The 27,219-nt window shown below is 38.2% G+C and overlaps 1 pseudogene; it reads right to left on the bottom strand.

Moving 5' to 3' along the window:
• Positions 1–620: 620 nt before the first annotated feature.
• LOC100355081 (ribosome production factor 1 pseudogene) overlaps positions 621–27,219 on the bottom strand; it is a 161,695-nt pseudogene continuing 135,096 nt past the window's right edge.

The following is a 27,219-nucleotide window of genomic DNA, read 5'->3' on the forward strand; positions in this document are numbered from 1 at the left end:
ATCAAGTAGGGCGTGAAGTCACACAGGGGCGTGGCAGAGGCGTGGTCTTCCAGTTCACAAATCTGATCAATTTTAACCTGTATGCCTGCCTACTTCATTCCCCCCTCAGAGACTCCAGACCTTAATCTTAAGGGGATGTTGATGGGTGTCGAGTCTCCATCTTCTGTAGCTACTTCCTGCTGATTAGGGGCGCAGACCCTGCACGTTCTCGGTCCGGAAGTCTCTGCCTATCTCATCTAATGAGTTTGCTTCATGAGCTGGAGCTCTTTCAGTCACCACCATCCTCCGTGTCCCCTGCATGGTCATCCTTATTCTTAACAGGGGAATTCTTTGCAGTCAGTAAGCCCCTTTCTTTCCAGATTGCTGCGTGTGCATGCAATACAAGGAAAGCATATCTGGAATCTGTATATATATTAACTCGCTGGCCTTTTTCCCTGTTGTAAAGCCCTAGTCAATGCAATAAGTTCCGCCTTTTGGGCTGAAGTATTGTGTGGTAGTGCTTGGGCTTCTATAGTCTGAGTAAGATCCACTACGGCATAGCCTGCTTTTCTAATTCCTTCCTTCATGTAGCTGCTGCCATCAGTAAACCATTCAACATCTGGATTTTCCAGGGGCTCATCTCATAGGTCTGGCCTACGAGAGTACACCTGCTCTATAGTTTCTACACAGGAATGGGTCAACTCTCCATCGTTGTCAGCTGGCAACAAACTTGCTGCGTTGACACCTGACACACCTTAAGGGTTATCTCAGGTGAGTCTAACACTAGGGCTTGGTATCTAGTGAGGCGCCCTCCTGTCAGCCATTGGTGTCCTTTAATTTCTAAGACCCCTTGCACTTGGTGTAGAGTCTGAACTTCAAGAGGCTGGCCTAAAGTCAGTTTGGTGGCTTCCTCCACCAACAGTGCCGTAGCAGCGACTGCCCTTAGACATGCAGGCCATCCAGTTGCTGCCTACTTCAATAATATAATTAACATTTTACTACCACTAATAGAAATCATGTTTACTTTATTAAATTTCTGACTTCCAGGACAAAAATAGATACATTTAAAGAAAAATTGAGACCAATTTTACAATGAAGAGTTAATCATATAGCATAAGCACTTTTTTTTTTTTTGCTGTAAACATTGTCAAATGTTTCTCTGATAGAGCAACTAATTCTCTCTTTATTAGACATATTTCTGACACTGTGGAAAAATGAGCTTCAGTACTAGAAATCAGATGCATAAAAATGATTCCAATATTTTCCAGTTTTAGAATTGTCATAGAATTCGAATAACCAAGATTTTTACTGAAGTACTGTCCTTTGCATACAAAGACAATGGTGACGCGTAAGTAGGGCAATTTTGAGTTGCATCTAACACCAGAATTGATTTTCTCCGATTTATTCATGATCCTTACAGCTGGCATCTACAGTACTATGTAATTATCAGTATTCACCTGCAACACAGTGGACTGACGCTTTAGGTGCTTTCTGTAGCTAAAGAGTGGTGCACATCTGACAGGAGCATAAAACATTCAAACCAAGTTTTAAAATTTATTTATTGATTTTAGTTTTTTGAAAGGCAAAGAGACAGATATATATTCTGTCTGCTGATTCATCTTCCAAGTGCCCACAACAGCTGGGGCTGGATCGGGCTGACCCTATGAGGCAGGAACTCAATCTGGAAGTACCTTATGTGTGGCAGGTACCCAACTCCTTTTGCCTCGCATTGTGTATTTTGTGAGGAAGCTGGAATCAGAAGCAGAGCCAGGACTGGGACTCAGGTACTCTGATGTGGGATGTGGGTGTTACAGGTAGCATCTTAACTGCAGAGCCAAATGTTTGCCCCCAAAACCAATTGCAATGAAATACTATGTTTTGGATAATATTGCAAGAAAAATGAGATTCACCTCACTTAATTTTTGTGAAAACCCTATATTACCATTATTTTAGAGATTCTTTTTTAAAGGGAAGGAATAAACAAAAGGGTAGCAACCAGCCTAAGCTGACCCATCCAGAAAAGGGTAAGTCAGGATTTGAATACAGATCATGTCATTGCAGTTGGAGCTCTTCAACCACTATGTTATTCTGCCTTCTGTAAATTCCTCCATGTAATAACCACCAATTCACTAGTATTGTCATATTGTGAAAACAAGTAATTGCAAAGGTTTCCTGTGTTGCTTCAATCAACTAATAATTAATTGAAAACGCAAAATGTGAAGTAGTCAATAAATGTTAGCTATTCTATTTTATTAACCAATACACAGGTTTACTTCAAAAAGTGTGAATAAGTAGCAAGAAAACAACATAATTCATGGATAAAATTAAAGTGAAAAATATGTGAACATTTTTATTTCTGGATGCGTAGTAATGACAACTGCCAAGTTTTTCTATTTCCTTTTTTCCTCTATGTGAAAGTAAATAAGTGCTTTGGGAAACATCGGACAACTAACACTTTAGGGAGATCATTTGCAAATGGGATTTCACTTCAAAGTTGACTCCTGATTATCCACGCTTGGATTTTCCTCATTGCAGAGTGGGGAAAACTGCTATGCTGAATGGAAACACAGTTTGGATCCAGTTGGGTAAATTCTTGTTTGTTTTTAATTCTGCAAGCCAATATCACTACTCATTTATACATTGAATCAAGAGATGACCAGATGTCACTTTTACATTTTGTTCCCGGAGGTTTGGACATGGAAATAATCACTGATGACTACAAAGAGGTTTAGCCTATGTTCAAACAGTGGTTACAGAGCTACAAAAAATAAATAAATAAATAAAACCAGCAGTGACAGGAAAAGGCTCCTGTGTTATTTGCTCTTTCTGGCAGTGAGTTTACTGCTTAATTTCCTGTCCAGGTCTGATGGTTGTAAACATCCTTTAAAACCAACAGGCACCCTCTCCTAACACTTCCAATTGTATGCCACAGTCATATTCAAACTAGACAGTTCTTAAAGAATGTTTCTAGCTTTTCTTATGAATAGTGAAAGTTAAATTAACTGAAGAAAATTTATGTAAAAGTATCTAGTTACAAGTGTCTTAACATTAAAAACATATTTCCTTTAGAACAAGGCCAGTGAGATTCTTAAGACCTGTTGTTTGAACATATCTCAACCTTTTCTTTCTTGTTTTTTTTTTTTTTTTTTTTTTTTTTCTTGACAGGCGGAGTGGACAGTGAGAGAGAGAGACAGAGAGAGAAAGGTCTTCCTTTTCCATTGGTTCACCCCCAATGGCTGTTGAGGCCGGCGCACTGCACTGATCCGAAGCCAGGAGCCAGGTGCTTCTCCTGGTCTCCCATGGGGTGCAGGGCCCATGCACTTGGGCCATCCTCCACTGCACTCCTGGGCCACAGCAGAGAGCTGGCCTGGAAGAGGAGCAACCAGGACAGAATCCGGCGCCCCAACTGGGACTAGAACCCGGTGTGCCAGCGCCGCAGGTGGAGGATTAGCCTATTGAGCCGACCATCAACCTTTTCTTTCAAACACAATAGTGAGGATGTGGTAGCCTATCCAAGATGTCTGCAACTAAAGGCATGCAGTTTTAAAGAGACAGGTTTTCCTATTGATATATAATCATTGGACTTGCTTGTGGGGGTCAGTATGATATTTCATACATGTACACATTGTGTAATAATCAAGTCAAGGTAATCAGCATATCTCTTTAAGCATTTATCATTTCTTTGTTGTAAAAACATTTAAAATCCTAAAGGTGTCATTTTATTGCAGGTCTATTGTTACGAATAAAATCATTATTTTGATATCTGTACTTAATATAGACAGTGCTACTTTCTCATTTATAGTCTTTCTGAATAAAGTGGATTTACTAAAAATCTGCACTGAGATAAAGCGGAAATTCTAGCAGGAGATTTAAGATGAAGCTCGGAACTTAAGAAGAATTTAGAAGAAATATGAAATACAGTTATATGTTTGCAGGAAATAGTAGAAAACATACAGTGTTTTAGCTGAACAAAGCAAAGCAAAAATACCCTATTTTTACACAATACTCGAAATTAGCAAAAAAGTATATGAATCTCTATAAAGTGGAAGAAGATCAGTTGCTTCTCACATCTTTCAGTCTTGAAAAGGCCAACCTTTGCAGATATTTTGATCATGCTGCCCTGCTCTCTGCTTTCTATTAGAGAGCTCATGTCACTTCTCTGAACCCCTGGATCCTCAGGTGCTAAGACTCCTTGCTAGTCACCCACACAGACTGGACACTAGCTTCTGTTATTTCCACTAAATATTAAAGCAGGCAGTTCTTTCTGATATTCTTGTGAGCAAACCTTTTCCTGCCAAATCAGATTTTAGCTAATGTAGCTTATTTGACTGAGGTGTCTTAACTTATCAGGATGTGCAAAAAGAAGTAATTTTTGGGTTAGTAAATTACTATTTTTAATCAAATCGATAAAACTCCCTGTATCATTTTAAAGTTACCTTGAGCAAATTTTATAATGTTACCAAATAATCACTGGTTGTCCCTGTGGATATCATTGAAGACTACTCAAATGAGAACAAAGTCTTTGTGTTACTTAGTTTTAAAAATACATCATAAATTGGGTGGTTTATAAACAACAGAGATTACTTCTCACAGTTGGAAGTCCAAAATCACAGTGTCCGAATAAAAACATTCTGGTGATGCCCCTCTTCTGGGTTGCAAATGACTAACTTCTCTCCATAACCTCACATTAGAGAAAAGATCTGAGCTGTGGTCAGAAAGTTGTGGCAGGTTAAACCACCGCATGCGATGCCAGCATCCCGTATTGGAGGTCTGATTCAAATTTCCACTACTCTGCTTCCGACCCAGCTCCCTGCTAATGCACCTGGGAAGCAGCAGATGATGGTCTAGATACTTGAGTCCCTGCCATGCAATTGAGGGACCCAAATGGACTTCCTAGCTTCTGGCTTTAGCCTGGCCTGGTCCTGGCTGTTGCAGCCATTTTGGGAGTGAATGAGTGAACGGGAGATTTCTCTCTCTCTCTCTCTCTCTCTCTATATATATATATATATATATATATATATCTTTCTCTCTCTCCCTCTGCCTTTCAAATACATAAATAAATATTTTTTTAAAAAAGTTACAGAGAAGCAGAGGCAGGGTTGGGGGAGGGTCTTCCATCCACTAGTTTGCTCCCCAAATGTCTGCAATGTTTGGAGCTGAGCCAATCCAAAGCCAGGAGCCAGGAGCTTCTTCTGGGTCTCCCATGTGGGTGCAGGGGCCAAGGACTTATGCCATCTTCTACTGCTTTCCCAGGCCACAGTCGAGAGCTGGATCAGAAGTAGAGCAGCTAGGACTCGAATTGGTGCCCATATTGTATGGTGGCACTGCAGGCAGCAGCTTTACCGCTATGCCACAGCGCCGGCCCCATAAATAAACGTTTTTAAAACAGAAGAAAAAATAAAGCTTGAGCTAGTTTTCTGGCCCATTCTAATAAGGATCCTAAAACCATTCAGGAGGACACTACCCTGAAGACTCACTAATTTCCCATTGGTCACACAGCCAAATACCATCACACTGAGGGTTAGAGTTCAACATACGAAGTTTTGGGGACACAAATATTTATTGGTAAAGTGGCTTTATATTGTCAGTTTGATAACCCAAAGGAGTCAGCCACCACACCACAAGGGAAAGCTCTACTGTGGAAATAAAGGAAAGTCTTAGGTATGTCCTGATTGGAGATCGTTGGCATGAAGATGTGGGCAGGCTAATTAGAAGTGAGGCGTTCTATGGGATGTTTTGTTCAATTTAATTGGTCCTAAGTTGGAAGTGAGGCAAAATTAGAGAAGCTGTTAATTACTAAGCAAACCACTTCCTGCTGTCTGGCTTCCAGGGTTGGCTGATGCCTACAGCGGTTTGACTTCTTGGATTTGTTGCTAAAGACACAGGGTGGGCTCCCAGGACTGGCTGTTGCAGATTTTGGGTCAGAGTTCTCTCTTTATATATCATCTGGCCAGTGACCGTTGGTGCACACAATCTCTGAGTTCTTATGTACAGAACATTGTGACAGGGGCTGCAAGCAAACAGAAACGATAGGTCCTGAACTAATTTACAACACGTGGGGAAGACTGCGCAAGCCTTTTGAAACAAAATTTGAAATTTGAGAGAAGCAACAACATGAGTGAATATATCACAGTAGACAATAGCCTGTGTGTATCAGAGGGGACACAGATAGAGATGAAAATTGAAACTATGAGCCGGCGCCACAGCTCACTAGGCTAATCCTCCACCTTGCGGCGCCAGCACACCGGGTTCTAGTCCCGGTCGGGGTGCCGGATTCTGTCCCGGTTGCCCCTCTTCCAGGCCAGCTCTCTGCTGTGGCCAGGGAGTGCAGTGGAGGATGGCCCAAGTGCTTGGGCCCTGCACCCCATGGGAGACCAGGAGAAGTACCTGGCTCCTGCCATCGGATCAGCACGGTGCACCAGCTGCAGCGCGCCGGACATGGCAGTCATTGGAGGGTGAACCAACGGCAAAAGGAAGACCTTTCTCTCTGTCTCTCTCTCTCACTGTCCACTCTGCCTGTCAAAAAAAAAAAAAAAAAAAAAAAAAGAAGAAGAAGAAAGCAGAGTAAAAGATAAAACAGTGCATAACAAAATAGGTTTTAGTATGAGTTTTCCCCATAAAGAAGAGGCTAAGACAAAGGCTTCCATGCAGGCAGCTTATTTTGGAAAGTAAACGCCAGGAAAGAGGAGAGGGTATAACACAGAAGAGGAGGAAGTCAATTCAAGGGAGCATTTTTCAAAATGGTCAGTCCTATGAGAAACATGATCACATCTTCAGCAATTTGGGGAGTGCTTTTTTTCCCCCCAAAAGGCATGCCATACTCAGTTGCCCTTCCAAAGAAAAAAACAAACTGAGAACATTTATTCCACCAACGTCTGTTAAAGAATGTTCCATTAGGCTATTAACTCTCTTGCACTCAACTGCCAAGTCATGAAAATGTATACACACATTGCTGGCTGAGTTTAAGGGCTCTGCTTTTTAGTGGCATCATAGAAGTGCGGGGACAGAAAGCAAGACTCTTGGTTTAGCTGAAGCAAAGTGCTAACAGATTACACCTGTAGTAAACCAATTGCCAAATCACTAACTACTGAAAGGATGAGAGTGGGCAGAAGAGTTGGGCAATAGAAAGGGTTAGGGAAGTGATGGTGAAGAAGTCTTAGAAGGAGCAATGTAAGAAATAAATGAACCAAGATATTTCAGTGTCTTAACTATGAAGAAAGTTCCATTAGAGGAGGTCACAGTTAACAGGTCAAATGCTAAAAGAAATGAAGGAAGGTAAGGCATGAGAAAATACTATGGAAATAATTAGAAAGTCAATTATTTTCTTGAGAAAACCATTTTTATAAATGCAGATAAGAGACACAGTGTAAGAAATTGAGGAGCATGATGAATTGCTATTTTTTTTTGACAGGCAGAGTTAGTGAGATAGAGAGAGAGAGAGAGAGAGAGAAAGGTCTTCCTTCCGTTGGTTCACCCCCCAAATGGCTGCTACAGCCAGCGTGCTGTGCCAATCCGAAGCCAGGAGCCAGTTGCTTCCTCCGGGTCTCCCATGCGGGTGCAGGGCCCAAGCACTTGGGCCATCCTCCACTGCACTCCCTGGCCACAGCAGAGAGCTGTACTGGAAGAGGAGCAACCGGGACAGAATCTGGCGCCCCGACTAGGACTAGAACCCGGGGTGCCGGCGCCACAGGTGGAGGATTAGCCTAGTGAGCCGCGGCGCCGGCCGATGAATTGCTATGAATTTTATGTTTCCTCAGCATCCATTTCTAATACTGGTATAGCATCTTTTTTTAAAAAAAAATTATTTACTTTTTTATTTGAAAGGCAGAGTTAGAGAGAGAGGGAGAGACAAAGAAAGAGAGAGAATTTTTATCCTCTGATTCACTCCCCAAATGACCGCAATGGCCAGAGCTGGGCCCCAAAGCCAGGAGCCAGGAGCTACTTCCAGGTCTCCCACATGGGTACAGGGGCCGAAGCACTCCATTGCTCTCCCAGGTGCATTAGCAGGTAAGCTGGGTTGGAAGTGGAGCAGCTGGGATTTGAACTGGAGCCCATACGGGATGCAGGTGTCACAGGTGAAGGCTTAATCTACTACACCACAGTGCCGGCTCCAATTTTTTTTAAAGATTTATTTGTGTATTTATTTATTTGAAAGGTAGAGTTGTGGGGGGAGGGGAGAGGGAGACAGAGAGGTAACATTCTTCCACCAGAAGCAGGATTTAGTCAACTCTTGACACAGTTTCCAGTTCTCTGCCTTCTCCCCGTCCTCAGCGTGTTCAATCCAGGTATCTGCCTTCTTCAGCTGCCTCCTGATGATTGCTTCCTGAAGGCACACATGACCTCCTAGAGTCACCCCACTGACCCCCCATACCCTCTTGGACTGTGCAGATTTGCCTTTGTAAACATGTCAGTCACAATGTGATGCCACAGAATTCGTGCCTTCTACATGTAACCCCGCAACTAGAATGCCCCCCAGGACACCTCTTTGGGTAATGCTCTAGACCTGAATCAAGGCTTCAGCCCACAGGTTCCTCCCTCTGTCTTACTCCCCACCCACCAATTAAGCAGAGGAGTTCCAGATGACCTCCCGGTTCCCTTTCACCCTGCAAGTTGTACAGCCTTCTCCCCACCATCTGTGATACACCTCTTTTGTAATTTCTCGTGCCACATTGAGGTGCTTCCTCTGGGTCTCACCTGACCTACACACCCCAACCTAACTTTTTTTCCCACTCAAAGCTCTCCCAGGGAGTGGCTTGCTTGGCAGGAATAAACTGCACACAGGTCAGACAAGAGCCACGAGAGTGTCTACCAATATAAACAGGTTTCCTCTGAGAGGGACACCTGGTCATACCTTAGACACTTGGCATTAGGCCATGCACCTGGGTAAAGTCACATAGATGAAGCAACATGAGAAAAAGGTAAAGCTTGGGAAATTAACTTTTTTTTTATTAAAAATTTTTGAGAGGCAAAGAAACAGATAGATGAAAAGAGACCTTTTACGCAGGTTCACTCTCCAAATGCCCTCAGTAGCCAGGGCCACACAGGGAGCAAGTCAGGCCAGAATTAACTATTAGAAAAAAATTGATATATGGGTATATTTTAGACTGAAGAACATAAATCAGTGATGAATCAGAAAAACAGAAAAAGAGTAATTAGAAAGTAGGAAATAAACTCAAGTGCACACGTGTTAGGATACTTTTCCCTCAGAAAGAGGAAATAAGAATTGTCAGGGTGTAGTTATGGAGAAAATGTACAACAAACACAAATGGGGAAGTTGAAGAAATTTTTTAAATTTAATAACAAAAAAAAATTAAACCAAATGTCAAAAAAAAAAAAAACACCTGAGAAATAATCTTTCTATTTTGAAGCAAGCTAACCATTACTTTGGATCTACTAATGGTGAATTTTTGTTCTTTTAAATGCAGATTCACATTGACAGCAGAAAATAAACATTAATAACACAGCACAAATTTTTGTAAGACTTAACATTTTGTATCATCCCAAGCACCACCTGGAGATATACAAGTGGCCTGTGCACTGCGAGATGAGAAAATCTGCTTTCTAACACTTAGATCATAGAGTCACCCACTGCCTCTGCCTGCTGTGGGTTTTGTAGCCAATCCATCCATAAACACATTTTCGAGCTCCCACGAGGTGCACAGCACATATGTTATTGATTCATAGGGTATTAAAAGACACAAGAGTTGGGTGCTTTGAATAACATCTTTTTCATTACTTACTACACAGTTTTTTCTTTGGGAAAATTTAAAGGGTAAGTGTTTTATTTCTTCCAATTTTTAGAAAAATCAGTATCTCTGTTTCTCTTTGGCTTTAACCTTAAGTTTTCTGTGTCTTTATTTTGGCATCTGTAATAGAATACCTAGATTTTAATATTTGATGAAATACCCCGAGATCATTGTTATGAGTATAGTAATGGAGTCTGAAGTTCATCATGCATGTCTTGTTATATTAGGGTTGTTACAGATAAGTAAGAAAAAGCAGCATTGTTACTGGGTTTGATGATATGTAAACTATACACAGAAGGCTTTTCTTTTTTGTGCCCAGAGAACAATTTTTAAATCCTTTGTTAGCTCTAAGCCTTTGCCATCAATACCCTAGGCCCTATATAAAAGGAAACAATTGCATGGGGTAAAAGAAGGCATAGTCATTAGTCTGAGTTTTATAGAAGCTGTAGCTTCAAAGAGAATATTGATGGGATTGGTGAATAGTAGCCTCATTGTTTCTCCAGCCAAATAACATTCATTAAGAAAGATATAAAACATTTATATTTCCTTGAATATATGCTTTGACATTTGGGCTATAAACAGAAGTCCTGCCCTTTTAAAATGAGGTTGAAGTCTTCATATATGCTTTAATTACACAATATATTACATGGCATGGGTATAAAATGCATTCTCTGACAAAGTGACATTGTGGTACAGCAGGTTATGCCATTGCTTGCACCTCCAGTATCCCATATCAGAATGGTAAGTTGAGTCCCAGCTGCACTGCCTCCAATCCAGTTTCTTGGAAATGAACCTGAGAAAACAGCAGAGGACGACCCAAGTCCTTGAGCCCCTGATAGCCATGTAAGAGACCAGGGTAGAGTTCCTGGGTCATGGCTTAAGCCTGGACTTACCCTGGCTGTTGTGGCCATTTGGGGAGTGAACCAGGAGATAGAAGAGCTCTCTCTAGGTCTTTCCTTTTCTGTAACTCTGCCTTTCAAATAAATAAGTAAACCTTTAAAAAGGTATATGTCAGGAGCAATGTTTCCCCTTAAAAGGCTAATAAACATCTAAACTATAAGTAATACTGTAACAACAGTACATATTACACAGAACACCAAGAAATGTTTTCCTAGTTTGACTCAAAATAAAACTAACCAATTCTTAATGTATATGTTCAACAAAATATATCTGTCTGGTGAATGTACACATGGAACAAATAAATATTTTGAGCAATATTTATAATTCATAAATTTTAAAAATCAGTTGTTTTCATGTCATGTTTCAATCAATTCCACATGTTGATTTTTTTTCAATTGTTCCATTTTAATTTTTAACAGATTCAATGTGATTTGTAGATACAATTCTAAGAACATAATGATATTCCCTTCCTTCCTCCCTCCCTCCATCCCTCCCTCCGTTCCCTTCTGCCTCTTTTCCCCTCTCCCTCTACCACCCTCTTTCTTTCTCCCTTTCTTTTTTTTAGTTTTATGAGATTACATATTGTAAAATTACATTACAGTAAAAAAGGCTTAATATTTCACCAAATGAGGAGTTTAACAAGTAAAAAGCAAAAAGACACTAATTTAGTGATATAGAAAATGAGTATAAGCAATAATTGAATGGAAAAATGAAAATTTCACCCATAAACATTAAATTTTAAAGTAATCACAGATCATTAAAACTATAATAGTATAGTTACTATTATAACTTAACCATTCATAACCATTGGTTTGACAAAGGTGTAAAACAGTTTCACAAAACTATATTTGCAGCAATACTGAAACACACAGGCATTTCTCTTATCTTTCTTTCTTTTACTCTCTTTTTTTTTTTTTAATTTTAGCTGTCACATATAAGGGAGAACATGCAGTATTTTTCTTTCTGGGTCCAGCTTATTTCGCACAATGTGACATCCTCTAGTTGTGTCCATTTTGCTGCAAATGGTAGAATGTCATTCCTTTTTAATAGCTGAATAATATTCTATTGTGTATCTATACCACGTTTTCTTTTTCTTTTCTTTTTTAAGATTTATTTGTTTATTTGAAAGGCAGAGTTATAGAGAGGCAGAGGCAGAGAGAGAAAGAGGTCTTCTATCTGCTGGTCCACACCTCAAATGGCCATAAAGGCCAGTGCTGGGTGATCCGAAGCTAGGAGCCAGGAGCTTCCTCCAGGTCTCCCATGTAGGTGCAGGGACCCAAGGACTTGGGCCATCTTCCACTGCTTTCTCAGGCCATAGCAGAGAACTAGATCAGAAATTGAACAGCCAGGACTCGAACTAGGGCCCATATGGGATGCAAGCACTGCAGGTGGCAGTTTTACTCACTATACCACAGCATTGGTCCCTATTCCACATTTTCTTTATTCATTCATCTGATGATGGACATCTTGGTTGGTTCCAAATTTTGGCTATTGTGAACAGTACTGCTATGAACATGGTGGTGCAAGTATCTCCTTGATACATTGTGTTGAAGTCTTTTGGGTATAAAGCCAGTAGTGGGATTGCTGGATCATATGGCAAATCTATATCTAGTTTGTTAAAATGTATGAAAGATATATAGAGAAGAGGCGCTAAGAAAAAACACACTTAGGTTAAATTCTCTGAAATAAAATAATTGTTGTTTTAAGTGAAAGAAGCCAAACACTGTATGACAAATACAGCACGTTCTCTGTCATATGTGGATGTTTAAAAGCATAGTTGACTTGAGTTTAGAATAGTGATTACTCAACGTTCTACAGGGTGCAAGGAAGGGGATAGAGGGAGGTTAGATAACAAGTATTTGAATACAGTCACATGGAGTGAGTTCTAGTGTTCCGTAGCACAGTGGGGTGAGTATAGTTCATAATAACGTATTATAGCCTGTATAAAGGACCGGAGGAGAAAAGCTGGTAGGCTTTAAACACAAAAGATAAGGGAATAAAAGGCTAGGTGCTTGATTTCATCAATTTATCTTATGTGTGCATGTGTGTTTGTGTGTGTGTATGTTGAAATCTTACACTGTACCTCATACAAATGTGTATTATGTGTTAAAGAAAATTTTCCAAAAGTAAAATAAATACAATTAAAAAATAAACACAATATATTCAAATATTGAGAAATGAGAAATTTAGGTCTGAACCTTGATCATGCCATCATGGTTTGTTTTGTTTTGTTTTGTTTTGTTTTGTTTGCTTCTCAAAACATTTAAACAAAGGTTTTTGGTTAATAATAATTGTGCATATTTGTGGAGTACAGTGTGACATTCCATACATGCACATAATGTATGCTTTTCAAACCATATATTCTTGAATGTGTTTAAAATGTTTAATATGTGACACTAACTATATTATAAATTTTGACAAATTATAGCAGTAAACTCCTGGTAAGGTTCTTATGAAATAGCAAATGTATACCAATACTTTCCACAGTGCTTGGCATACAACACAGAGTTAATGTGAGTTACTATTATTTGTAATGACACATAACAGTAAGGCGTCTCAGAAGGAGTTTCCTAGAGTCAAAGGTAATGCAAGATACTTCCCAGTAAGGCACATGGAATTCTCTCCCTCTTAAAGATTTACTTATTTATTTGAAGGGCAGAGCAGCAGAGAGAGAAGATTTATATATATATATATATATATATAGAGAGAGAGAGAGAGAGAGAGAGAGAGAGAGATTGCTCATCCATCTATCAGTTCACTCCCCAAATGGCCTCAACAGCCAGGGCTGGGCCAGGCTGAAGCCAGGAGCTAAGAATCCCATGTAAATCTTCCACTTACATCACTTACATCAAAGGAAGCTATTCTTGTTTTTACTGTAGGGATTATCCCAAAAGGAAAATTTCTTTTCTTGTTTGGTATTTCTTGTATTAACAGAACTAGATACGTGTTCTTTGCTATTTCATTGATACAAGGCATCATGTTTTTCAAAGTAAACTTTCCAATTATTATTCTCAAATCTCTATTATGATGAAAAGTCAGCTAACAGGGCTGGTGCTGTGGCGCAGTGGGTTGAAGCCCTGGCCTGAAGCACTGGCATCCCATATGGGCACCGGTTCGAGTCCCAGCTGCTCTACTTCCTATCTAGCTCCCTGCTATGGCCTATGGGAGCAGTAGAAGATGGCCCAAGTCCTTGGGCAGCTGCACCTGTGTGGAAGACCCAGAAGAAGCTCCTGGCTCCTGGCTTCCATTCAGCTCAGCTCCAGCCATTGCGGCCATTTAAGGAGTGAACCAGCAGACGGAAGATCTCTCTCTCTCTCTCTCTCTCTCTGGCTGTACATCTCTCTGTAACTCTGCCTTTCAAATAAATAAAATAAATCTTTTTTTAAAAAAAAAAGTCAACTAACTTTTCATTTTAACACATTTATGGAAAAAGATCTGTACAAAAACATGTAGAAAAAAGTATTCTAAATTATAAAAGGGCAAACCTTTTTTCTAAGTGAATTTTAATCATCCTCTCATAAAGCAAGAGATTAGTTAAATTCTCAGTCTTAGCTCCTTGTTTGCAAAGCAGTAAGCATGCATTGCAGAATAGCTCCCTCTGCTGACAGCTTACAGTGCTCTGCACCCATCTTGAATCAAATATTTCATAGCTGCTTTTTTTAAAAATAGCTTAAAAGAAAGATAAATTGGATTCTGCAATATTTGATGCAATGTAATTTGCAATAAGTCGTGGATGATTTTAAAAAAATACGTGCCTGGAGTCCATGCCTTCTGAGTATTGTACCTTATCTACATTTTATAGAAACAATGCCCACTATTAGGGTTGAAGTTTAAAATGAAATGTAGTTGGGTCTGATATCTGACACAATGCATTTGAAACGGAACACTTGGAATGTTTACATTATGGCACGTTTGAAGACAGGGAAAAATTCCTTAGGAAGACAATAAATGAACTCTAAGAAGTGGGTTTTCAAAGTGACAATTTTGAGCTTAATGGCTTCTGAAGATCACTAATTTTAGTTCTTAACTATCAGTCTCAGAGCACTAATTACTAAACCAGTAAATTCCTAATCCAAATGAGTGAGCCTGACCCTTGGAAGAAGGGAAGTAATGTCTGAAACAGCTCTAAATAACAAAGACCCAATGGAAAAGACTAAAACCAGTTGAGAGAACCTGGTTCAGGTTTCAAAGGAGGGTAGGAAAACAGCTCTCAGCTCCCAGATCTGTTAACCCTTTCTTCTTTCTTTTGCGTGGTGCCATTATGGGATTACTATTAGAAGTTGCAGAAATGATCCCGACCATATCAGCACTGTGTAAATGATTTTACATAATCATGCTACACCTCTCCTGAGGTGTCTGTCAGTGTCTTGTGAGAAAATAGACACCCCTTCCTCTACAGTGTTTGATTCATAAGCCATACATTTTTCTGATTAAAGCTTCAGCACTCCCCCCTGCACTTCAGCACTATTTGTGTCAAGTATGCAAAATAACTACATGGAATGGCAGGGAGAGGATATCTGATTGCCATAGGGATTGGAGTGGGCTGAAAAGAAAGCATATCACCCTTTCATTGTAGAATAAGAAAGAGAGGACTATGAGAATTCTCTGGCGAGATTTTGCCATGTTGGAATGTTGACATATTTATTCCTTCTTACAGCCTTCTCAATTTCCTCATGGTATCTGAGTACTCTGCACTTAGAATCTCTCTCTCTCTCTCTCTCTCTCTCTCTGAATATCAATGGTTTTCTCAAGATTTCAAGGGATGTGTACACATTTAGTTGCTAAGAGCTGTCTTTTTATTTTTCATTTTATTTGAGAGAGAGAGAGAGAGAGAGAGAGAGAGAGATCTTCCAACAATTGATTCATTCCCCAAATGCCTGCAGCATCCACTGTTGGGTCATACCAAAACAGGAGCCAGGAACTCAGTCCAGTTCTCCCAAGTGGGTGGCAAGGGTCCAAGTACTTGAGTCATCACCTGCTGCCTTCCAAGGTGTACATTGGCAGGAAGCTGAATCAGAAGTGGAGGTGGGACTCAGATCTCAAGCACTCCCATACAGGATGCAGGTGTTCCAAGCAGTCATTTAACTCCTGTGTCAAACATGCCCCAGAGCTTGGTTTTTAAAAAAGTTTTCCGGATATGGGAGGTGATTATGAAAGGACAATTCTTATCATCCCAGGAAAATCCTGTAGAGAGGAAGATGAGAAGAAGAAAGAGAAAAAGGAAAAGACTGGAGGACAATACAGAGAAGAGGGATGACAACTTTCTGTGTTTTGGTATTGGACCAGACTAGAATAGGCTTGAAACAAAAGGAAGGACTGGGGCAGAGTGGTGGTGGTGGTGGTGGTGGTGGTGGGGGCGGGGAGGTAGCATTGTAGTGCAGCCTGTTAAGCTGCTGCCTGTGGACGCTAGCATCCCATTTCATAGCACTGGCTCAAATCCAAGCTGCTCCACTTCTGATCCAGCTCCCTTCTTAATGCATCTGGGAAAGCAATGGAGGATGGTCCAAGTGATCCCTAGTTCCCTCTTTCCTATTTATAGAGGGGTTGATGGGGACTTAACCCTATGAGGACCCTAACCCTGACATTAGCAATCTGACCTACCATATTGAATATTCAGAATTTGTCATAGAAGCAGTTCAAATCTGTCTTGCTGTACATCCTCTGGCTTTTTAAGTTGTTTTATTGTTCATTATGATAGCTAACAATGTTTCTTCAGACTGTGAACATATAATACAAACACAAATTTTCTTTCTGTAAAATCAGTGTGCAATTCTAATAGCCAGGCCCAGCTCCTCAATCAGATATATAAATCTTAAGATATAGACTTGATGCAGTGAAGTATCAGCTTGATCCTTTAATGAAGATTCTTTTATGCTTCTCTTGAATAACTGGCAATTTCTTACCTGCTTCCTTATTTCTGAGGTTTTAATTTACTGCCATAAGTATGGTGATGAGAAATGTGATTTGAGAGTTTTAGAATGTGGGGGCTTATTTTTGACGGTCATAAACATGGAAAATATGGCTTGACAGTTTTCATGAAAAATCAGTTTCATTAGGTAAAATGATGAACATCAATTGCCAGAAGATTTGTGACTGAAAACAGCAACAAATCAGAATGAAATAAGAACATGGCTTACAAAAATGTTAGCAAGGAGGAAGAAACAAATAGTGTTACAATGGCCTCCATGAAAACAACAATAAAATAAGAAATGGTAGTTTTTAAAATGGACATCTCCTGAAATTAACAAGGAATTAGCAGAAAAAGCAGTTATTTCACTACTGATAGTATGAATTGAAAATGGCCTGCTCATAGTTTGAAACATAACACATTCATTATAGACATTTCAGGGCTAAAAGTGCCTTTCTGGTCTTACAAACATTGGCACACATCTAAGTAAATAAAAATATTCTTGAAGAGAAATATGGTATACTATTTACATCAAGTTTTTCTTAGTAGTTTTCTAAGAAATTTTTACATTTAAAATAGCTTATTGGCCCAATTTTTTAAATGTACTTTTTGAAAATTTCTTTTTTTCAGTAAACATTACTGCAGAAATAACATAGATGTTTTAAAATTATGTTAATCAAACAGGAAGAGCAATAAGAAAGTCTTCTCCACATTTCATTTCTTACCTTTGTTTACATTTGCAGATATTTTCTGTGCATAAATGAATATACACACAAACACACATACACAAATACGTCTCTATCTTCTGATCTATCTGATGCCAGAATAACGGCATGATGAATCTCCAGAGGAATTGTTTGTGCATCAGTATTGATTATTGCCATGGAATGGCCCTCCCAAATACAAATACACTACCACTAACAGTATATAAGAGTAGGTATTTTCTCACATCCTACCAAACCTAGGCATTGCATTATCAAATACCTTGATCTTTATTACTCTCATAGATGCCTGCAACATCAACATCATAATTTCTACACATCACCAATTCCATTTTTATGAAAAAAAATTCTATAAGAAAATGTCTTATATGGACATTCCCTAATTTTCAATCCGCTTAATTTAATTTTGTAGATTCCAACAGTAAGTACTCATTTCCTCCAAAACAGTTATGATAAATTGATAGGGAATAGAATATTGTTTTTTTTTATTCTATAATTCTTATATATCTTGTGTACCAAATAACATTTATAACAACAATAGTAATGATAGTATAAAATTTATAAAATAAAATAATAAAATCTCAACATAATTATTCTAGGTGTAAAGATGCATTTCAGATGTGTAACAATCAATAGACATTAGTTGTACTTTAAAATACTAAAAATCTAATAAAAGTTGAGCAGCATAGAGACAGTGTAGGGAGGAACTAACCTTTGCTCAAAAGAATATATTAATTAAATGCTTTACCATACTATAATTTTATTTTTTAATATTCAAATATCATTCAAATTTTAAATTAGTTACGTAAAATTAGCATATATGAGCTGACATTCTGGCAGAAGGGGTAAAGCTACTACCTGCAGTGCCAGCACAGCTAAGCTATATTGAATTGAATAAACTGCCCACTAAAATGCAGTAGATTTTAAGATTCAGAAAAAACTGTATAAAGCAACAATGTCTGTATTGTCCAAAATACTAGGGAAACCCTTTTGTTATTGTCATTAGGACTGGTATTGGTATAATGTTGTATAAATCTGCTTGTAGGGCATCTAGAACTGTTCACTTACATTGAAAATTTCATTTACTGCTGGTAAAACACTTACGTCCAAAATTTTAAGTGAAAAGTAGAGTGTAAAAATACTTAGGAAAAATGACTGATAGTACGTCTTTTCCTGGAAGTAGGTTTTGATATGTCATTCAGGCCAGGGTGGGAGTTCTGATATGAATTTGGGGAAAGATAGGAATTAAGAAAAGACTTGGAAACTGGTAGATGAAAACATGCACCCCCTTTCAAAGTCTGGTTGAGAGATGAGAACTGCCAAGAAGGATACAAGATATTTAACTCTATCAACTATTGCCCTTGACTAATATTCATTCCTAAATATTTTTATTATTTCCTATGTTCATCCTTTGTGCTTGATTTCCAGTTATTTTACAAAGCAATCCAATTTCTCATTAAATTGCACAAGCCATGAAAGTTTCAAGATTCATGTTTGCTTTTGACTTATTTGTGTGTAACTTCCATAAAATGCATAATTACCCATGAGCTATTTGAGACAAAAAAAGATGCCAGAAAACTAATGTATTTGTGTATTTAAAATTCTTTGCAGTGATTAAAAATAAAACATGTGAAGTTAAGAATATTGATAGCTAGGCTAAACAAATATAAAGAATGATGCATCATTATCTTTTATATTGAAAATGATTCTTTTGATTCTCAGCCTATGGAACTATATTGAATAATATGCACTGGGAACTCTTCCCAACAGGTTTTGCGTATGATATAGGTAGCCTCAGGTTTGTATCTTAGACAGAAATCTACATAATCTTCTATTTTAGTGCACTCTCATTTTCTCCCTTTGTCCTCACTTATTAGTGGTAGGGCATGCTAATATAGTTTATCCGTTCCACAGGCAGGGGCTACAATATCCTCATGGTTAAGCATTCATAATAATGTATGATTAAAAAAGGAAGGAAATTGGTTTGATCCTAAGGGAAATGAGACTATTCATTTCAGGGTACTGACACTGTAATTAGAGGAACAATATTAAATGTAGGAAGGGTTGGTCATAGTCATAGTCAAGCTGTTTGAACTCTTACTTCTGTCCACTTTGGATGTTTACTAATAATGCTTAATTACGAACTTTGTGAAAGGAAGCGCTGAGCAACCACAGTGAAAATCACTTTGTTTTCTGTTGTAGGTTTTCATAGAATTCCAAGTCATAAAATTTTTGTATGCTGGAATCCTTAACAAAATTTATCTATATCAGAAAAATGATTACTCAGTAAAAGAAACACCAACTGAACCCTATTTTAAAGTGACAGTAAATGGGGCTAGCATTCTGGTGTAGCGAGTACACCTGCATGGGGCTGGTTTGTGCCCTAGCTGTTCGACTTCTGATCCAGCTCCCCGCTAATAGCATTGGGAAAAGTAGCAGAAGATGGCGCAAGTATGTGAGCCCCTACTCGCCACGTGGGAAACCGGGATCCTGGCTCCTGGCTTCCACCTGGACCAGCTCCTTCTGTTGCGTCCATCTGGGAAGTGAACCAGGAAGTGCAAGATCTCTCTCTGTGTCTTCTTCTCTCTCTGTAACTCTGACTTTCACATAAATAAATAAATATTTTTAAAAACTAAAGTATTAATAAAAAGCAAGACTTGAAAAAAAGAGCCATAATAAGAAAAAAAGTTCTTTTTTTAATGTGAAACATTTCTTCAGAATATCATTTTTAAATTACATAGAGAAATACACATCACTTTCAACAGATACTTGAGAAGTAAGTGAATGGAGGCTGAAATATAATTAGTACCTGAGTTTATTAAAACACAAATTTTGATATTAAATAATCATTAAGATATTTACATTTGTTTATATTATACATTTAAAATATGCATTTTGTTGCTTTACATAAAAATAATCATTTCATTTTAAAAATATTTTTAAATATGTATTTATTTATTTGAAAGTCAGAGTTACAGGCAGAGGGAGAGACAGAGAGAGAATCTTCCATCTGCTGGTTCACTCCCCAGATGGCCACAATAGCTAGAGCTATGCCAGGCCAAAGCCAAGAGCCAGGAGCTTCCTCCAGGTCTCCCACGTGAGTGCAGCATTCATTGCTTTCCCAGGTGCATTGGCAGGGAGATAGATCAGAAGTGGCGTAGCTGGAACTCAAACTGGCAACCATGTGGGATACCAGTGCTTCAGACAGCGATTAACATGCTGTACCACAGCGCTGGCCCCAAGACAATCATTTTAACATAAGGGGACAATATCTAAGAAACAGAATTGAATACTGTTAAAATATATACTTAAAAATTTAAATATATTTTTCATTTCATAGAAGTAAAAATAAATGGGAGAATGATCATATATAATCCTCTCATCTTTGAATATCCTTGCATTATTATTAGCTGTTGTGGAAAAAGGTCATAGGAGTCCTAAATAAGCATGACTTTGCTTCCCTTCTTTTAAGGAAAACTCCCTTGAGATGAATTTGTTATTATTGTTACTTTGTAAATACTGTTCTCTTTTTCCTTTTAGAGAAATAAAACAAGACAGCAGTAAATCCCAGTGTAGAGCTTAAAAAATTGGGTTTGAATGGTGCAAACTTTTGAAAATTCTATAAAGCAGCATAATACATTGTTCTATTCAATTTCCAGCTATTGATCCAACTGAATGCTTGTTTGGAGATTGTCTTTGCAGCTTTATTTGAACAAAGGAAATACTTTTGTCTTTAGAAGGGGCTGTTGGGATTTCATTTACATGGGCCACATCTCATGTATACTGATTGCTCAGGCTGAGGGCAATAAAGACACTCTGCCCTTGAAATATGTATTGGGCATTTCAAATTCATTGTGCATATATGTGCACATGTATAGCTACTCATATAAGATGATTAACCAATGGCATATGATCCTATGAATTCTTAGAGTACTATACTAGAGAAAAAAATTCAAATATAAACTAAATTAAATCATTCAAATTGGGATCTCTTTCCTGAGCAGGACATGTTGATAGATTTCCAAATCAGGAGCCCAGATGTACACATAACAAAATTGAGATTATCATGATGGTCAAAATCTTTGGTTCTGTAAAGAGGCTTTTCAGTTTCCATTAGGCCAATCTGTAAATGAAAGGACATTCATCTCAAAAAAGATGTATCTTCTATATTTATAAATGAAGCTAGTTTTATGATACCCGAATGGGATACCATTAGCTAGTGGGGCTGGGCCACAAACAAAACGATTAGCACACAGAGGAAATAAGATATAATCTTCAAGGAAATACCATGAATACAACACCCACTGACCAATAAGAGGAGAACCTTACTCCAAGGATATCTGTAATGGTTAAAATAAATAGCTGGCACTAGTTCTGGTCTCTCTCTCTCTCTCTCTCTCTCTCTCTCTCTTCTCTTCTTTAACACAAATTGGAGAAGTAGAAGACAAATTCATGAGCATTTTATCATAATGGTGAATCACCTTGGCAACATCTCAAGGTTCAATTTGAGCAAGCTGCAAAATACCATCATGGGAGACAAAGCACTCAGATATGCAAATTACATCATTGCACACATTTCCATCATTTCTAGTTTAACTAATTTCATAACTGTGCAATTCTTAAGCAGTTAATTCTGTTTCTTTTGTTAACCAAGGAAAAGAGTCAACACAATAAAAATAGGAATAAATCCAAATGGATATAACGCCTTGTGAAGGTTTTTATCATGCATTCCTGCATGTAATTTCCTTAGTATATAGACGAACATGAAAATATCTTGGCAACTACATAGTACTTAAAATGTCAGTTGTGTTGAATCTTATGAAAAATAATACAGAAATTGTTATGTGCATATCAGCATTCAATATATTTAATGATGGCTCAAAGTGTACACTTCATACAGGTATGGAAGGATTGTTATATTTAGATATGTGAAGTTGCCTTCATATATTGACTCATATGTTGAATGAGCCAAATGAGCCAAAATAATCTCTTGAATGATGTGGTTAACCCCAGGGACAAAAAAGTGACTACAGTAAAAAACAAAAAAACAAAAAAACCTACAAAACTGGATTAGTGAATCAGGTGATTTGCCAGAGATTCAACTATGTTATGTAAAAGTACTCCACATGTCTCCATATTTATTCAATCCTTGATAAAATCAGTTAGATCCAGAGGTATAATAGAGACTCAAAGTCACCAAACCAAACTCCTTGCTTGGAGTATTTTTCAAAGTGTTGCTTTGGATTTTGCTTCCCAATGTCTCTCTCACTCAGTTTTTCCTCTCCTTCCCTCTCTTTTCTGTCTGCCTCTCTTAATACTCTTGTGTTGTCAGATTTGCCATCGTCAGATATGCCAATATTTCCCCAGCTCATAAATGAGGGAACTGAAGCACAACAAAAGATAGGAAATCTGCCTGAAGAAGTGGCAGAATAAGACCCTGAACCTGAATTCAGTCTGATTCTAGAGCTGTTTCCTTAATAGCAAACATTATGGTGTAATGTTTGATAGCTTCATCTCTCAAGTTAACTTAACTGAAGTTTGAGTCCTGGGTGTGACCTATAAGCTATGGGATCTTGGAAGCTGATTTTCTCACCTCCAAAGTGTACATAATGCTAGGGCATATTCATAGCATTCTGAGGTTTAAATAAGTTAATGTATGTAAATAATTTAGAGTAGCATCCGAAACTTGATAAACCCTATGTAAGTGTGGACTCTTCGTATCACTGCCTTGTCGGCTGTCGGGATTACACTGTACATTTAGATTTAGTTGTGTTAAGATTTCTACACAATAGGTCTGGACATCTGACTTTTCAGGATTATTTGATGTGATACAATAATGCATTTCACTAAATTACCAACATGATGAAAATGGAATATTGACTTAGTATTTCATATAGTACTACAAGCTTTTGTAAGATAGTATTGATTCAACTTCATGTGGAAGGTGTGAGTGAGAAGTGAAATGAAAAGAATGAGAGTGGAAAGCATTATCACTGTTTTAATCATGTTTATATGAAAATTACACTTTATTTTCCTAATCTTCTTGTTGATACATAATAACAAATTTTACCCCTTTCCCTAGTCTGGGGAAGATGGCAGAGGAAAACAGATGAGAATAAAAAACCTCGAAGTGGAAATTAATGTATTCAATAGTATACTTGTTTTCTTTTCTTTCAACTTTAAGCATGCTTAAATGAAAAATTATTTTTGCTACAGATTCTCGCTAAATGAGTTATCTGCATTGAATGTAGCAGCATGGCTATATTTGGCATGGCTCTGAAGTATATTCATTGTTGGTCCCAATAAACATAACCCCAATGCTACTCCCACTATTTTTTTTTTATTTTGTCTTCTAAGTGAGAAACAGTAAGGCAAATGTCAGTAGATGAGAGCAGAATCCAGCTATGCCATGTCAGACAGCTTTACCTATGTTTTTTATCTTTCTGTCAGGGCCATAGAATGATGGGTTGAAGTATTACTAAGAGCTTTCAAAGATAAGATTGGTGCCTTACTGCATGCAATTAAATAATGACAGTAAATTCTTTTTTCCAAGATTTATTTATTTATTTGAAGACAGAGTGACAGAGAGAGAGGATCTTCCATCAGCTGATTCACTCTCCAAATGGCCACAACAGCCGGAGTTGGGCCAGGTTGAAGGCAGGATCCAGAAACCTCATCCTGGTCTCTCACATGGGTAGGAAGGACCCAAGAGCTTGGTCTGGTGTCCACTGCCTTCTCAGGAGCATTAGCAGGAATCTGGATTGGAAACAGAGCAGCCATGACTCCCAGCACTGCAATAGACATGCAGGCATCACAAAGGGTAGCTCAACAGGCTAGACCACAACACCAGACCCTAATCAATGCCCTTTGAACAGAGCTACTTTAAAACTTTAAGCAGGTCTTTTCCATGTTAAACTGTTTTAAAGCTCACAAAAATTTGCAATCATTATGACACTATTTTATTGGAAACAAGGACTCTGACATTTTATAACTTACTCATTTTCCATTAACTGTTGGAATGGGTTGAATTTTGTCTCCTCAAAATTCATGTGTTAAACCCATAATTAAGTCAAAATGAGATGACTAGAGGGGGCCTCTACTCCTATCTGAATGGTATCCTTATAAGAAAAGGAGATTAGGATACATGACAAGGTTCCAGGGTTATGCAAGCCGAGGAGAGAGGCCTTGGAGGAAATCAGTCCTGCTGGCACCCCGATCTTGGATCATCAGACTCCAGAACTATGAGAAAATAAGTATCTGTTGTTTATTTTATTTTATTATTTGACAGGTAGAGTTATAGACAGAGAGAGAGACAGAGAGAAACGCCTTCCTTCCGTTGGTTCACCTCCCAAATGGCTGCTAAGGCCAGCACGCTGCGCCGATCCAAAGCCAGGAGCCAGGTGCTTCTTTCTGGTCTCCCATGAGGGTGCAAAGCCCAAGCACTTGGGCCATCCTCCACTGCCTTCCCAGGCCACAGCAGAGAGCTGGACCGGAAGAGGAGCAACTGGGACTAGAACCAGGCGCCGCAGGTAGAGGATTAGCCAAGTGAGCCATGGCGCCCGCCCCTCTGTTGTTTAAATCACCCAGTCAGTGGTGATTTTTGTTATGGCAACTGTAGTAAACTAACACAGATTTAACGGAATATTGTGTCAACTAATCGTTATATCTATATAAATTGGTACAAAGAATACTCTCCCTTTGTACTCAATCCAGAATTGAGATATATCACCCTCCCAAATATGTAATCTTATTAGGCACATTTTTGGCACTCTTAGGCAGCAATGCGGCAAAATATTTGGTGTGGAGGTATGTTATTTTTAACACTTAGGATTAATAGTTTGCATGTTTTCTGCAATATTTATTCTTTGCATTATTATAAAACACCTTTTCCTTTTTTCTTTTTTTTTTTTATTTAATGAGCATAAATTTCCAAAGTACAGCTTATGGATTACAATAGCTTCCTTCCTCCCGTAACTTCCCTCCCACCCACAATGCTCCCCTCTCCCACTCCCTCTCCCCTTCCCCTTCACATCAAGATTAATTTTCAATTACCTTTATATACCGAAGATCAATTTAGCGTATATTAAGTAAAGATTTCCACATTTTGCTCCCACACAGAAACACAAAGTGTAAAATACTATTTGAGTACTAGTTATAGCATTAATTAAACACCTAAGAGTAATTGTGTATTAATTACAGAGTTCAACCAATAGTTTTAAGTAGAATATAAAATGCAACTTTTGTATTGTTGTGGCTTCCTCCCCCCAACCTTCCTCCCTCCCGTGGCCCTCCCCTCACCCACTCCCTCTCCCATCCCGCCCTTCATCACGTTTCATTTTCAATTACCTTCATATACTGAAGATCAACTTAGTATATACTAAGCAGGGATTTCAACAGGCTGCACTCACACAACTGAATCAGGTATAGGGTATTGTTCGACTAGTAGTGTTGATAAAACACCTTTTCAATCATCCATGATTATCTGCTTCTACTAGTTTTTAGATTTTGTGGTACTTGAATACAATGCTTTCAATGAGGCCCTTTCTTCATTGTTACATATTTTTGAGCATATTTTAGTTTCTATATACCAGTCCTCCAAATATATCTGCTGCATTTGATAAATACACACACACACATATATATATATATTTGATCCCTTGTTTCATAAAATCTTCTATTAAGTTTTAAAAGAAATATTTTTATTAAAAAGCAATGTAAGGAAGAAATGCAAAGTTCTTTTTTGGCATCAAAGGTCAAAATTCAGAGAAATGATTCATAAGTATAATATCTAAGTCTTGTCAAGTCTACTCATTTTGGTGTTCATTCTGTAGAAATGCATTAACATGCCTTTATAATGATGACTTGCATTTGCCCAATTAGAATTCAACATTTCTTAATGCCATTTAAAAATTTATTAGGAATGTCTTCTTTGTCCTTGGCTCTCCTGACACTGCCAATCAAAATTCTCCATCCCTGTAGGCATCTCTTATGAGCTTCTCTGATTCAGAATCATTTATAATGAGTAAATCAAACAATTCTCTAACATGTTAATAGCTTTAATTTGCTTCTTATCCTCAAGGTCTAAAGATTTGATTACTGCGTTGAGAATATAAAAATGAACATTATAAATTAGAAGCTGTCAGAAATGGTCAAAGGAAAAAGTGCTGATGCATAAAACAATGAATGATGAATAAAAATGAATGACTTCTGGATGTTGTTAACATTGTGCATAAAGAATATTTCATTTTACATGTTTGCCATGGCTTAGAGTAGGAAAAGATTTTAATGACATCAACTATAATGTGCCTCTGAATATATAGTTTGGATTATGGCTATGTCCATGTATATTCTTCTATATATATATAAACTCTCAAAGTTAAAAGAATCAATCAAGAAACATCCATGGGAAAAAAAGAGAGCTGATAACTAGAAATAAAAGCAATAATTTATTAATTGAAAATAGTATTGATTGCATATTTATTATTATTACTATTTATTATTATTTATTAGTGATTCAGAAAAATGTGACCTGGGATGATTTTTTAACAAGCTGTTCCAAAAGCTGAAGCATAATTAAACTGTTTTAATTTTTGATCAGTCAATATGCAGTTGTGTTTTAATTTTCTGTTGGACAAGAAATTGGGTAAGATAGGTTTCACTGAGGATTTCTTTTTTTTTTTTTTTTTTTAAATTTTTTGACAGGCAGAGTGGACAGTGAGAGAGAGAGACAGAGAGAAAGGTCTTCCTTTGCCGTTGGTTCACCCTCCAATGGCCGCCGCGGCCAGCGAGCTGCGGCCGGCGCACCGCGCTGATCCGATGGCAGGAGCCAGGTGCTTTTCCTGGTCTCCCATGGGGTGCAGGGCCCAAGCACCTGGGCCATCCTCCACTGCACTCCCTGGCCACAGCAGAGGGCTGGCCTGGAAGAGGGGCAACCGGGACAGAATCCTGCGCCCCAACCGGGACT

Source organism: Oryctolagus cuniculus, chromosome X (genome assembly GCF_051225735.1).
Source record: "Oryctolagus cuniculus isolate XC-2025 breed Fujian yellow rabbit chromosome X, ASM5122573v1, whole genome shotgun sequence".
Taxonomy (NCBI): domain Eukaryota; kingdom Metazoa; phylum Chordata; class Mammalia; order Lagomorpha; family Leporidae; genus Oryctolagus; species Oryctolagus cuniculus.